Below are 11,076 nucleotides of genomic sequence, written 5' to 3'. Positions count from 1 at the left end.
TCTGGTCGGTGGTGATGTCACTGCCTTGGCTAACCCTGATTGGTTGGGTGAGGGCTAGGGTTCAATTACAGAATGGAGGATAACTCCGCCCTGCCCTCTCACATTCAGTGTTGTTTCCTTAAAACACTGAGAAAAAAAGAAGGGGGGAAAAACAAACAAACAAAAAAAAAAACCTTCCATCAAGAGTCACCATCTGTATGGCATTTGCACATTCTCCCCATGACGGCATGGATTTTGTCTGGGGACTTGGGTTTCCTTCCACATTCCAAACTGTGCACGTGAGGTGAACTAGTGTCTCCCTTGTCCAACCTGAGTGAGTGTGGGTGTGTGTGAGTGGTCCTGTGGTGGAGGGCGTCCTGTCCAGGGTGGACCCCACCTTGCAGCTCCGGCAGCTGGAATAAGTCGGCTGGAGAATAATGATTCATTCACCTTTCTTACATGTATGTTTAGCTCACATTTATCTCAATGTTGACCACTAGGAGGGCTTTGCATCTTTATTTAAAAGTTTGGTGATGCTTTTGTGACTATAAATATGCCCTAGGAATTTAACTCATGCATATATCCATTAGCCTGTGGTAAAACTGGCTTTGTTGCATGTCCTTTCGCTTAAAGTCTTCATTTCCAAGAACCTATCAGTAATGTTAAGTGCGGACTTACTGTACTATAGCCTTGGGCATTAACTTTCTAACATATGAATTTTGGAGGGCCACAAACATTTAGACCACAGCTTTCTCTCTAGATTTGTGAAGTGGTGCCAGGGCAGGATTCTTCTTGTGGAGCACATTCCCAAGGTGCATCCGGCTGTGGTCTGATGCTCACCAAGATAAATGCAAAAAGAACAACTATAATTCTAAAATTATGCTGCAGAATTTATAACATAATCCTCTCAGAAGCTGATATAACAAACCGACAAGATTAAGGCTTCGCTTTTTCTTCAGAAACCTTTTTATCAAAGACATGACAAATCAATATCAAATTGGATCTATTAAATATATTACAATGTGAGTATGTGCTTTTTGGATATACATGCAACATTTATACAAATAAATCAGTTTAGGCCCTAGAAATAATCCCAATAAATTCCAAAATATCTATATATAATTCAGACTATTTGCTCCAACCATACTGCAATAAAATTAGAAATCAATGCCACAGATATAGCTATTAAGATGTTTCAATATGTTTGAGAGCCAAATAGCATATGACCAAGCAAGCCATAGGGTTAAAAATAAATCCTAAAGCAAATTGAGATCTACTTAGAACTGAATACAAATGAAACACAGTTCATGTAAAAATTTGTTTGACACAGCTATGAGAGTACTTAGGGGGAAAATTACTGTTTTGCATGTACTCATTAGAAATTAATAAAGGTTAAAATGGACATTTTTATTATTTCTTTTCTCCTTATTTGACATCTCTTTGGATGTGCTTTGTTAGTCTTTTTCAACTCATTTAGTTCAATGCTGTGCTTGAATAACTATATGAAAAAAGTATATGAAAAAAGATGTTCAACCTTGCTAGTATTCAGAGACAAGTAAGTGAAAACAATGAGATACAGGCTGGTTTGTCACATATATTTGAATAGTCCAAGATAGTTGTTACTATAGTGTTTGCATCCCAGCCATCAGAAGTAAGGAAGTGGGAAAAAGGGAACCCTTCATTTTAAAAGGGAATGGCCTGAGAGATACATACCTAACCACAGCTCACATCCCATGGACCAGACCTTGGTCACATGACTGTACCTCACAGCTTTCCAAGTGTCTGGGAAATGTATATTTTGTTGTTGCAAGGCTCCGATTTACCAAGGTGAAAACTGGAGTTCCTATTACTGTAAAGAGAAAGAGAATGGATACTGAATGGATAGCCATCATGCTCTGTCACATATGACATGCTTACTGGTAAGTGAAATTTTTAATTCTCATACTTCCCCCAAAATGTGTATGTCAAAGCCCTAACTCCCAATGTAATGGTCTTTGGAGATGGAGCCTTCAGGAGGTAAGTGGGATCAGATGATGTCATAAGGGTGAAGTCTGCATGACAGGATTAGTGTCCTTAAAAGAAGAAATATCTTGCCCTGACCGATTTGACTCAGTGGACAGAGCGTCAGCCTGTAAACTGAAAGGTCCCAGGTTTGATTCCAGTCAAGGGCCAAGGGCATGTACCTTGGTTGTTGGGACATCCCGTGGGTGGGAGGGTGCAAGAGACAGCTGATCAATGTTTCTAACTCTCTATCCCTCTCCTTTTCTCTCTGTAAAAAATCAGTAAGATATATTTTAAAAAAGAAGAAGAAGAAGAAGAAGAAGAAGAAGAAGAAGAAATACCAAAGAGCTCTGCCCCTTTTTCTCTTTCTCCCTTCCCTGTGTGTGTGTGTGCTGCATTTGCATTCATTCTCTCCTTACCTGCTTCAAAATTCTTGGAAGAGGTCGGACAGCAATCACCAGTATCCTGAGCAGTCTGGCACTGCTGAGTAATGGTAGTTTCAGAACCAAGGACAGCGCCGGTGCCCCACCTCTCCCATTCGTTTACAGGAGTTCTGCGATCAAATTTCCCCCAAGTCACAGGTTAAGTCAGATCTCTCACAAATCACTCTAAGAAAATAATGCTAGAGATATAAAATAATAGGAGCAATACATGTATTTTTAAAATTTAATTCTCATAACAACCCTGTAAGTTTCCAGGCTTATAGTTGAGAAACAATTTCAGAAGGAGATCAAGTGGCTTGTCTAAGGTCACATGAATAGTACATATTAGAGCCAGAATTAAAATCAAAATTAAGCATTTATTATTTTTATTGAATTTGACATTTCTAATTACATAATTGCTTGCCAAAATTACTCTCTGAATAATTTTTCTGTAATAAAGCAGTGTTTTCTAATAACACTATCAGAATTATGTGCTCTTTACTATATAAGATCGTTAGTTAAAATATAATTAATCTTGAGATACTGAGCTCCCTTGAAGCCAGGTAATAGGTAGAGTCCCAAGCAAGGAGTCATACTTTTTTTTTTTTTTTTTTTTTTTTTTTTTTTACAGAGAGGAAGGGAGAGGGAGAGAGAGCTGGAAACATTGATGAGAGAGAAACATCGACCAGCTGCCTCCTGCACACCTCCTACCAGGGATGTGCCCGCAACCAATGCACATGCCCTTGACTGGAATTGAACCTGGGAGCCCTCAGTCCGCAGACCAATGCTCTACCACTGAGCCAAACCGGTTTCGGCAAGGAGTCATACTTTAAGACTGAGGCAAACCCTAGCCGGTTTGGCTCAGTGGATAGAGCGTCGGCCTGCGGACTGAACGGTCCCAGGTTTGATTCTGGTAAAAAGCACATGCCTGGATTGTGGGCTCAGTCCAATGTGCAAGGGGCAGCCAATCAATGATTTCCTCTCATCATTGATGTTTTTATCTCTCTCTTCCTCTCTGAAATTAATAAAAATATATTTAAAAAAATAAAAAGACTGAGGCAGGATCCCCCACTTAATCACTGCCTTCAATCTTACCCTGTGAGTTACTGCTACCAATAGGAAGGAACCCAGGAGGGGAATGAAAGTCATGGAAAATTACTATCTTTCAGAGACTTTGCTAGGCATTTTTGTAACGTTTTGAAATTTAATATTTACTTTTAAAAATAAAGTATTTTCCATTATAAATACATACTCAAGAGAAAAAATAAAGCCAAAAGGAAAAATTCATTCATTTTTTTCAATACCCAAAGATAACCACTCCATCTGCGTTTATTTAACTATAGTCTTTTCTATAGAGTTCATTGTAGTAAGTGTGGGAGCAAGTGAGCCAAAGTCCTGACCTCTTCCCCAATCCCTGCTTTGAACAAAGTTGTTAAGCATTGCCCTGGCCAGTGTGGCTCAATTGGTTGGATGTCTTCCCTACACCTAGAGGTTGCCTATTCTGAATGCAAAATCTCAGAGAGAAGGTGGGGGGAGGTGGAGGTGGGTGGGTGGGAAGTGATCAACCAAAGAACTTGTATGCATATATGTATAATCCATGGACACAGACAATAGGGGGGTGAAAGTCTGAGGCGTGGGAGTGGGAAGGACTTGAAGGGGTCAATGAGGAGAAAATGGGGACATATGTAATACTTTCAACAATAAAGATTTAAAAAAAAAAAAAAAAAAAAGAAGGAAGAAAGATTGCCTTTTCAGTTCCTGGTCACAGCACATGCCCCGTTTGTGGACTTGATCCCCAGTAGGGGGCGAGCAGGAGGCAGCCAATTGATGTTTCTTTCTGTCCCCTTCCCCTCTCTCTAAAAATAAACAAAAACATTTCTTTTAAAAAAAAAAAAAGTTAAGCATTGATTAGCTAAACATATTGGGGCTTCAAGTAAATTGTCATTTGAAGGAAATATATCATTAGTTATTTAAATTAAAGCTTTAAATTTTTATCAGTCAAGATTTTAGCTGAACTTGTGGATATTTTCAAGTTGAGCTTCAGTTGTAAACAATAAGTATTTGTTACTGATCTATTGAGCCCCTAGGAAGAATCTCAAGTATGGGAATTTCAGGAACTCTAATATCAACTTGCTATCTACTTAAACAACACTAGGTGGTAGCAGGTGATTTTTCTTTTCTCTTCAAGTAGTAAAATCATTGTGTGTGACTGAGCGTGTTTTCCTCTCTCAAGGCTGTTAAGAACAGTGAAAAAACTGGGAAAAGGCTTGGGGAAAATTTGGGGAGGGGGTGTAATAGAAAAGTTCTAAAACTGGATTGTGCTGATGGCTCACAAATTTAAATCACAAACTTACTAAAAAGCCTTGAATGACAGCAAATAAAAAGAAAAAATTGCTAAAATAAACTTTTCCACTCGTGGCATATATTGAGAGCATTCTCATACTTTACATAGTATTCAGGACAAAAACTCTCCAATTAGCTACAAGTTAAAATTTTAAATTCATTTATATAATCTGAAATGCTTTGACCATTGTACTTTTATTCCTTTAATCGGCATCTTTTCTTTTTTTTAATGTATTTTATTGATTTTTTATTGATTTTTTATTTTTATAGAGAGGAAGGGAGAGGGATAGAGAGTTAGGAACATTGATGAGAGAGAAACATTGATCAGCTGCCCTTGACCAGAATTGAACCTGGGACCTTTCACTCCGCAGGCCGACACTCTGTTCACTGAGCCAAACCTGTTAGGGCAAATCTGCATCTTTTCAAAGTTGCCTTACATCAGAAAAATCACCATAATGCTATCAGTAACTAATTAACCAGTATAATACATAGTTAGTATCTCTTTTCTGGGTTATGTACTACTATAGAATATTACAACAACCCGATTTTTAGTTCTAGGATGAACTTGTAATAAGCTCTATGAACTTGTACAAGTTACTTAACCTCTCTGGGTCTTTACCTAACCTGTAAATTTGGAATAAAACTTTCTCATAGAGACTTAGTGAGGATTTACTGGGTTTGTCATCAATAACATGAGAAGGGGGGGGGGGATGTTATTGAAACTACATGGCAATTATGCTTCTCAGAGAGTGTTATCATAATTCTCTTTAGTAAAACTAAATCCCTGTTCTCTATTTACAGATACTGTTGGAAAAAAGGAAACAAACAAAAGTCCGAATGCCTTGGCCAGTGATGTTAAGTTTACAATCTGAAGTAAGCAAATAGCCTTCTATTTTAAATAAAGACACAGAGTAACAACTATTATAAATTCCAGGGCCTGGGGTAGTGGGTCTAAAACTCTCAAGTTTAAGACAAGGATGTTTCATATTCTATTCTTATCTTTTTGTTATTGTTTCATAACCAAGTTTTTCATTCCCAAGCCTCCCCTAAAATCTGCTATACAAACAAAAGCCCTGTGTGAGTAGTTTCAGAGAAAATCAAGGCAAAGAAGCTGAGGCCCATCCCTAGTTTTGTAGGGAGAAGAGCAGCTGCAGGGACAAGCAAGATAGGGCTAGCTCTTAGTGAACACACGTCTTGAGAAGCACATTGAACTTCTTATGATTTCACAGAATTCTAGGATTTCACAGAAGTCTGGGGAAGCACACTGAACTTCTTACGTAGGACATGGGATTTGGGCAATTATGTTTAGATCCCAAACTAAAAGAACTGGATTATTGATGGATTAATATGTAAATTATTAGTACAGTGGCTAACACACACACTATATGTATACAGTTGAGCCTAATCAATCATGGGTCTATACTTGTGAATTCACATATCACTACAATGTATCTGTAGCCCCAAACAATACTTATGACATTTTGCAGTCATTTGCAGACATGCACAGAGCACCAAAAGATTTGACTCACCCAATACATGTGTTCCAGCTGAGGCTGACCATGGCAACCCTCTGCCTTCTGGTTTTAGCTCTCATAATATAAACATCTTTTGCAGTTTATTTAGTGCTACATTTTCTGCATTTTTGTGCCTTTTTTTTTTGTGTGTGTGTGTGTGTGTGTGTGTGTGTGTGTGTGTGAAGCTGCTGTTTAAAATGGCCCCCAAGTGCAATACTGAACTATTGTTGAAAGTACCTAAGTGGAGAAAGTACAGAAGGCATGACACAGAAAATACCTGTTAAACACGATTTGTACGGGTATTAGTTATAGTGCTGTTGGCCGTAATCTCAATGTTAATGAAACAACAATATATATTAACGAGGGTGTCTTTAAACAGAAACACTGCAATACAATTCTGACACAGACCACCCAGGATTAGTATCAGACTCCACAGGTTAAAGGGCACAGTCCCCAAAACACAGCCATTTCTTCAGATGCCAGCCACAAGTATAGAGGGGCTCCAGGCCATCTGCACTTCTGACCAACTGGCTACAAATTCAGGGGTCCCAATACTTCATTAGAATGACTCACAGAACTCTGGAGAACACTACGGTATGATTACAGTTCTATTATAAAGAAGAGACACATAGGGCAAGGTCTGGATGAGAGGGTGTAGAAGGGAGAAATGGAGAGGGAGAGAGAGAGGGGAGAGATTTACAGATCCTAACTGGAATGGGTTAACAGAGACCGGAGGAGAACTGGAGGTTTTAGGGAGGAATTTGCTGAAAAGGGACAAAGAGAATGGGGTGGTAGGTGAAGGGGTAAGGAGGTGAAGTAGAATTTTTGGACTGGGCAGGATGTCCCAGATTCTCTGTCCACCGGAGTCTAAGAGTGAATCCTAGGACAGATGGTGGTATAGTAAAAGTGGAACTCTATTAAAAACAAAAACAGACTCCCATGTGGGGAGGGGGAAAGAGTCCCACAGCAAAAACTACCACGTGGGGAGGGGAAGAGTCCCATTGAGTTTCTTTGCTCCATAGTTTAGGCTACAGATTGTGCCTTGGTATTCCCTTTGATTGGTCACTATTCCCTTGGGCTGGTTACTATAGTAACTCCTGGGATTAAAGGTTGAACCTCAAACTCACGTGGTTGAACCCCCTCTTTCCTTACTGTTTTCCTATTTTATTTTATTGGGGGGGGGGGGTGAGGCTTTTATTTCTTCTTCTAGATGAAGGGCTTCCTTCCCTTTATTTTGTGAATAAAGACCTTTTGCTGCTCCCAGCTTCCTTATTCTATGGAAATGTACCTGTTGCAGCTTTTCAGCTCCCCTATTCTATGAAAATATATCTTCTGCTTCTCTGCAGCCCTGTGTTTATTCCATAGTCCCCTTAATTTTTTAAATTTTTTAAATTTACTAAAACCTGTCTTTTTCACCCCTAAAAATTCCTATTTCAGAGGAAGTCAGTAAAAAAGATGTGTATGTAGGGCTATTACATGTAAGAAATATCTCACCTGTATATTGATGAAAATAATACAGTAGGAGGAACAAATTCAAGTTTCAGAAGGAGACATAATTGCACCAGTGATTTTTTAAAAATATGTGAGAGTGTGTCGGATCTGAGAGCAGCAATAGAGAAGCTGACCTCAAAGAGAAAGGGGCCATGTTCATCCATTCTAACAGTAGAGAAGAAAGGAATGTATGGGTCTAGAAGGAGGTAGATTGGTTGATAAATGTGAGGGAAAGTGATTGATATAAAAGGTCCTTTAACTACCACCATTGTCTTACGGAAAAAGTAAAATCATGAACTAAGAGCTGAGGGAGGCGGTGTGGTGATTGGCTGTCTGAAGAATGGTAAATTGAACTGACTTGGGAAGTGTAGGATTGCCTCAAAATTTAATTTGAGAGACCGCTTAGAGTATGAAGTCACAATTTCAAGTGGAACCAGTTGGATGGCTGTACTGTATTTATCTCTAAACATTTTTAACTCTAACATGCAGATATTGAGCTGGTGGAAACACTGAAGGTCATCAGTGTTGGGAATTTGCCAGGGATTATGATGGGAGGAAACTGGGCAAGGGAGTTGGTGGCTGTGTGTTTGGGAGTGACCATAATGAAGGGTCTGGAATCCAAGTTGTGTAAGGATGAAAAAGAGAACATGAAGACGATAGACAAGGCAAAGTTAGGATCAATGCACCTGAGTTCCTAGTGGAGGAAGAAAAAACAACAATTGACCTACATACAAGTAGTAGAAAGAGGAAACAGTACAGGAGGCAGTCAGAGTGGGAGGGCAATTAGTCAGGCCTAGGGTATGTCCATAACAATGAGTGGTGGCTGAAATGGGGGTGTGAAAACAAAACATAAGGAATGAAGTGGTCAGGGACTGAGTAATCACCAGTAACTTGAAAAACTCATGACTGTAAGCAGATGCCTTGTTTACATAACAAGGCGCTGTGACTAGATGACTATAATAAGGAAGGAGAGCAGGTAATTGACAGGAGTTTGCTTTTGCTTTGTTTGGTTTAGGGAAGGAGGCAGGGATAACAATGTTTCTGCAGAACACCCAACACCTGCTGGCCTAACAATCACCACTTACCTTCAATATCCTCTCCTGAAAACACTGGGAATCGTGCAATGCCATTTGGAAAGACAACTATTGTATAAACAGTTTAAAAACACTGTCATACTTGAAGTTATAGATTTTGTTATGTGGAGGCTTCTAATATGTTATCTGCTATGTGTGGCTTAATTCAAAAGTATTTATCATACTCAAACAGCCAAATACGTGAGCCCTTTTGTAAAAGCAAGGTCTCTACAAAAGCTGTAACAAAAATAAACAAACATTAAATACCCAGGAAAAGTTACATAGCATGTATTTGTGAATTTATTGAGCACATGTCTGACTAATCATCCTACTTGAATTTACACGGAATTACCAGACCTGGAAACTAGAAATTAGAGATGAACCCACTGTCTGCTTTGGATAAGTCCAGCATGCTAGATGTTCTCATTCTTTTTATATATATTCTGATTTGTTCTTGTTGTTAATCCTCACCCAAGGATATTTTTCCATTGATTTATAGGGGATGTGGAAGAGAGAGGGAAAGACAGAGAAACATTGATGTGAGAGAAACACATAGACTGGTTACCTCCTGCACAAGCCCCTACCAGGGCCCACCCGGAAAGGAGCCTGCAATCAAGGTCCATGCCCTTGACCAGAATCAAACCCAGGATCCTTTGGTCCGCAGGCTGATGCTCTATCCACTGAGCCACACCGGCTAGGGTTAGATGTTCTCATTCATAAAAGACGTACTAATTTTATTTTTCCTAGGAAATATATTCAGAATTAAGAGTAAAAAAAAAAAAATAGTATCCCCTCTGGAGAAAATGGAAGGGCAATGCATAGGAAAGGGAAATTATTATGTAAACAGATCATCTAAGAATTTTCACCCTCACTAGTACATTATATACCAATAATAGAAATATATAGTAGGGAGAAAATGACAATTAATGAGTTAATGTGAAATTCTGATATGGGAAACTTAAATCCAACTAAACTGACAATAAAACAGCACATTCAAGTTCAAATAGTATTTTAAAATTAAGTAGTCTTTGTACCTAAAAACTGAGCCAAAACTACTAGTTCAGTGAAAAGGTGTTTTAATATAAGTTGGTGAAGTGGTATCTACCTATAACACATAATAGAAAGAACATGGTTTTGCATAATTTTTGTTATGGAAACATGCTTGTACACACTTGGAAAAACATCAAGTAACATCCAAGTTTAACAACCACTCCCCAGATTATAACATAGCAATATGTAATTGAAGATGGCACTACTGTGAAAGTACCCAGTGAGTCCTACCTAGAGAAGGGAAGGGGTGGAAACATTAATTTTTTTAGAAGATAAAGAATAAAATATCTTAAAGTTTGCATATGCTGCTGTCCTGCAGCCTCTGTTTTGATCAGAATTGAATACACACATTGTGTCCCTTGATCTGACATTGCTGCCTGATTAAATCATGACCGTGAGAAGCCAAGACTCAAATTTCCTGGTGCCTTATGCAAATTGGTCTGAGATTGGACGTGTTGTTGACTGCATTGTGGCCTCCTTGCATCATGCCCTTCAGTGTCCTCCCACACTGACTACATTGGGCAATAGTAGTAGCAAAGTTGACTCAAACAAGGTTGAAACTTGTTTGCATGCTCAAGAGTCCTCTCTTGGGTCTTTACTACCACTAGGGGAAATGTCTGGTCTAGCCTGCTGAGTAGATGACACATCACCCCAGCCATTTTAGACTAGCTCACAACCCCCTCCCCACACAGCTGACCTGCCCGATAACTGTAGAAACATGAGTAAGTCCAGCCAAGATCAGCAGAACAACTCAACTGACTTGCAGATCCACACACATTATAAAGAATGTTTGTCTAAGCCAGGAACATTTTGAGGTGTTAAGTAGCATTAATTGCCGAGTGGTCAGGCTAGACTACTTACATTGTCCTCTCTGCCTCTGGCATAACCCAGCTGGGTTAGTTAGGTTCAACCCTAATCGGAAGTGGAAAATGGAAGTACCCTGACCGGTGCAGCTCAGTTGGCTGGGTCACCCTGTACTCCAAAAGGTGGTGTGTTCCATTTGCATTCAGGGCACATACCTAAGTTGCAGGTTCAGCTGGAGTTCGTACAGGAGACAACTGATGGATGTTTCTCACTTTAGTATTTCTTGCTCTCTCCCCCTCGCCTTCTCTCTAAATAAATAAACAGACAGGTAGGTAGGTAAAATGGAAGCTAATGCCCAGCTGGTGAGGCTTAGTGGTTGAGCATAGACCTATGAACCAG

Source organism: Pipistrellus kuhlii, unplaced genomic scaffold (genome assembly GCF_014108245.1).
Source record: "Pipistrellus kuhlii isolate mPipKuh1 unplaced genomic scaffold, mPipKuh1.p scaffold_m20_p_15, whole genome shotgun sequence".
Taxonomy (NCBI): domain Eukaryota; kingdom Metazoa; phylum Chordata; class Mammalia; order Chiroptera; family Vespertilionidae; genus Pipistrellus; species Pipistrellus kuhlii.
The sequence above is the reverse complement of the archived record's forward strand: the minus strand, read 5'-3'. Positions refer to the sequence as shown.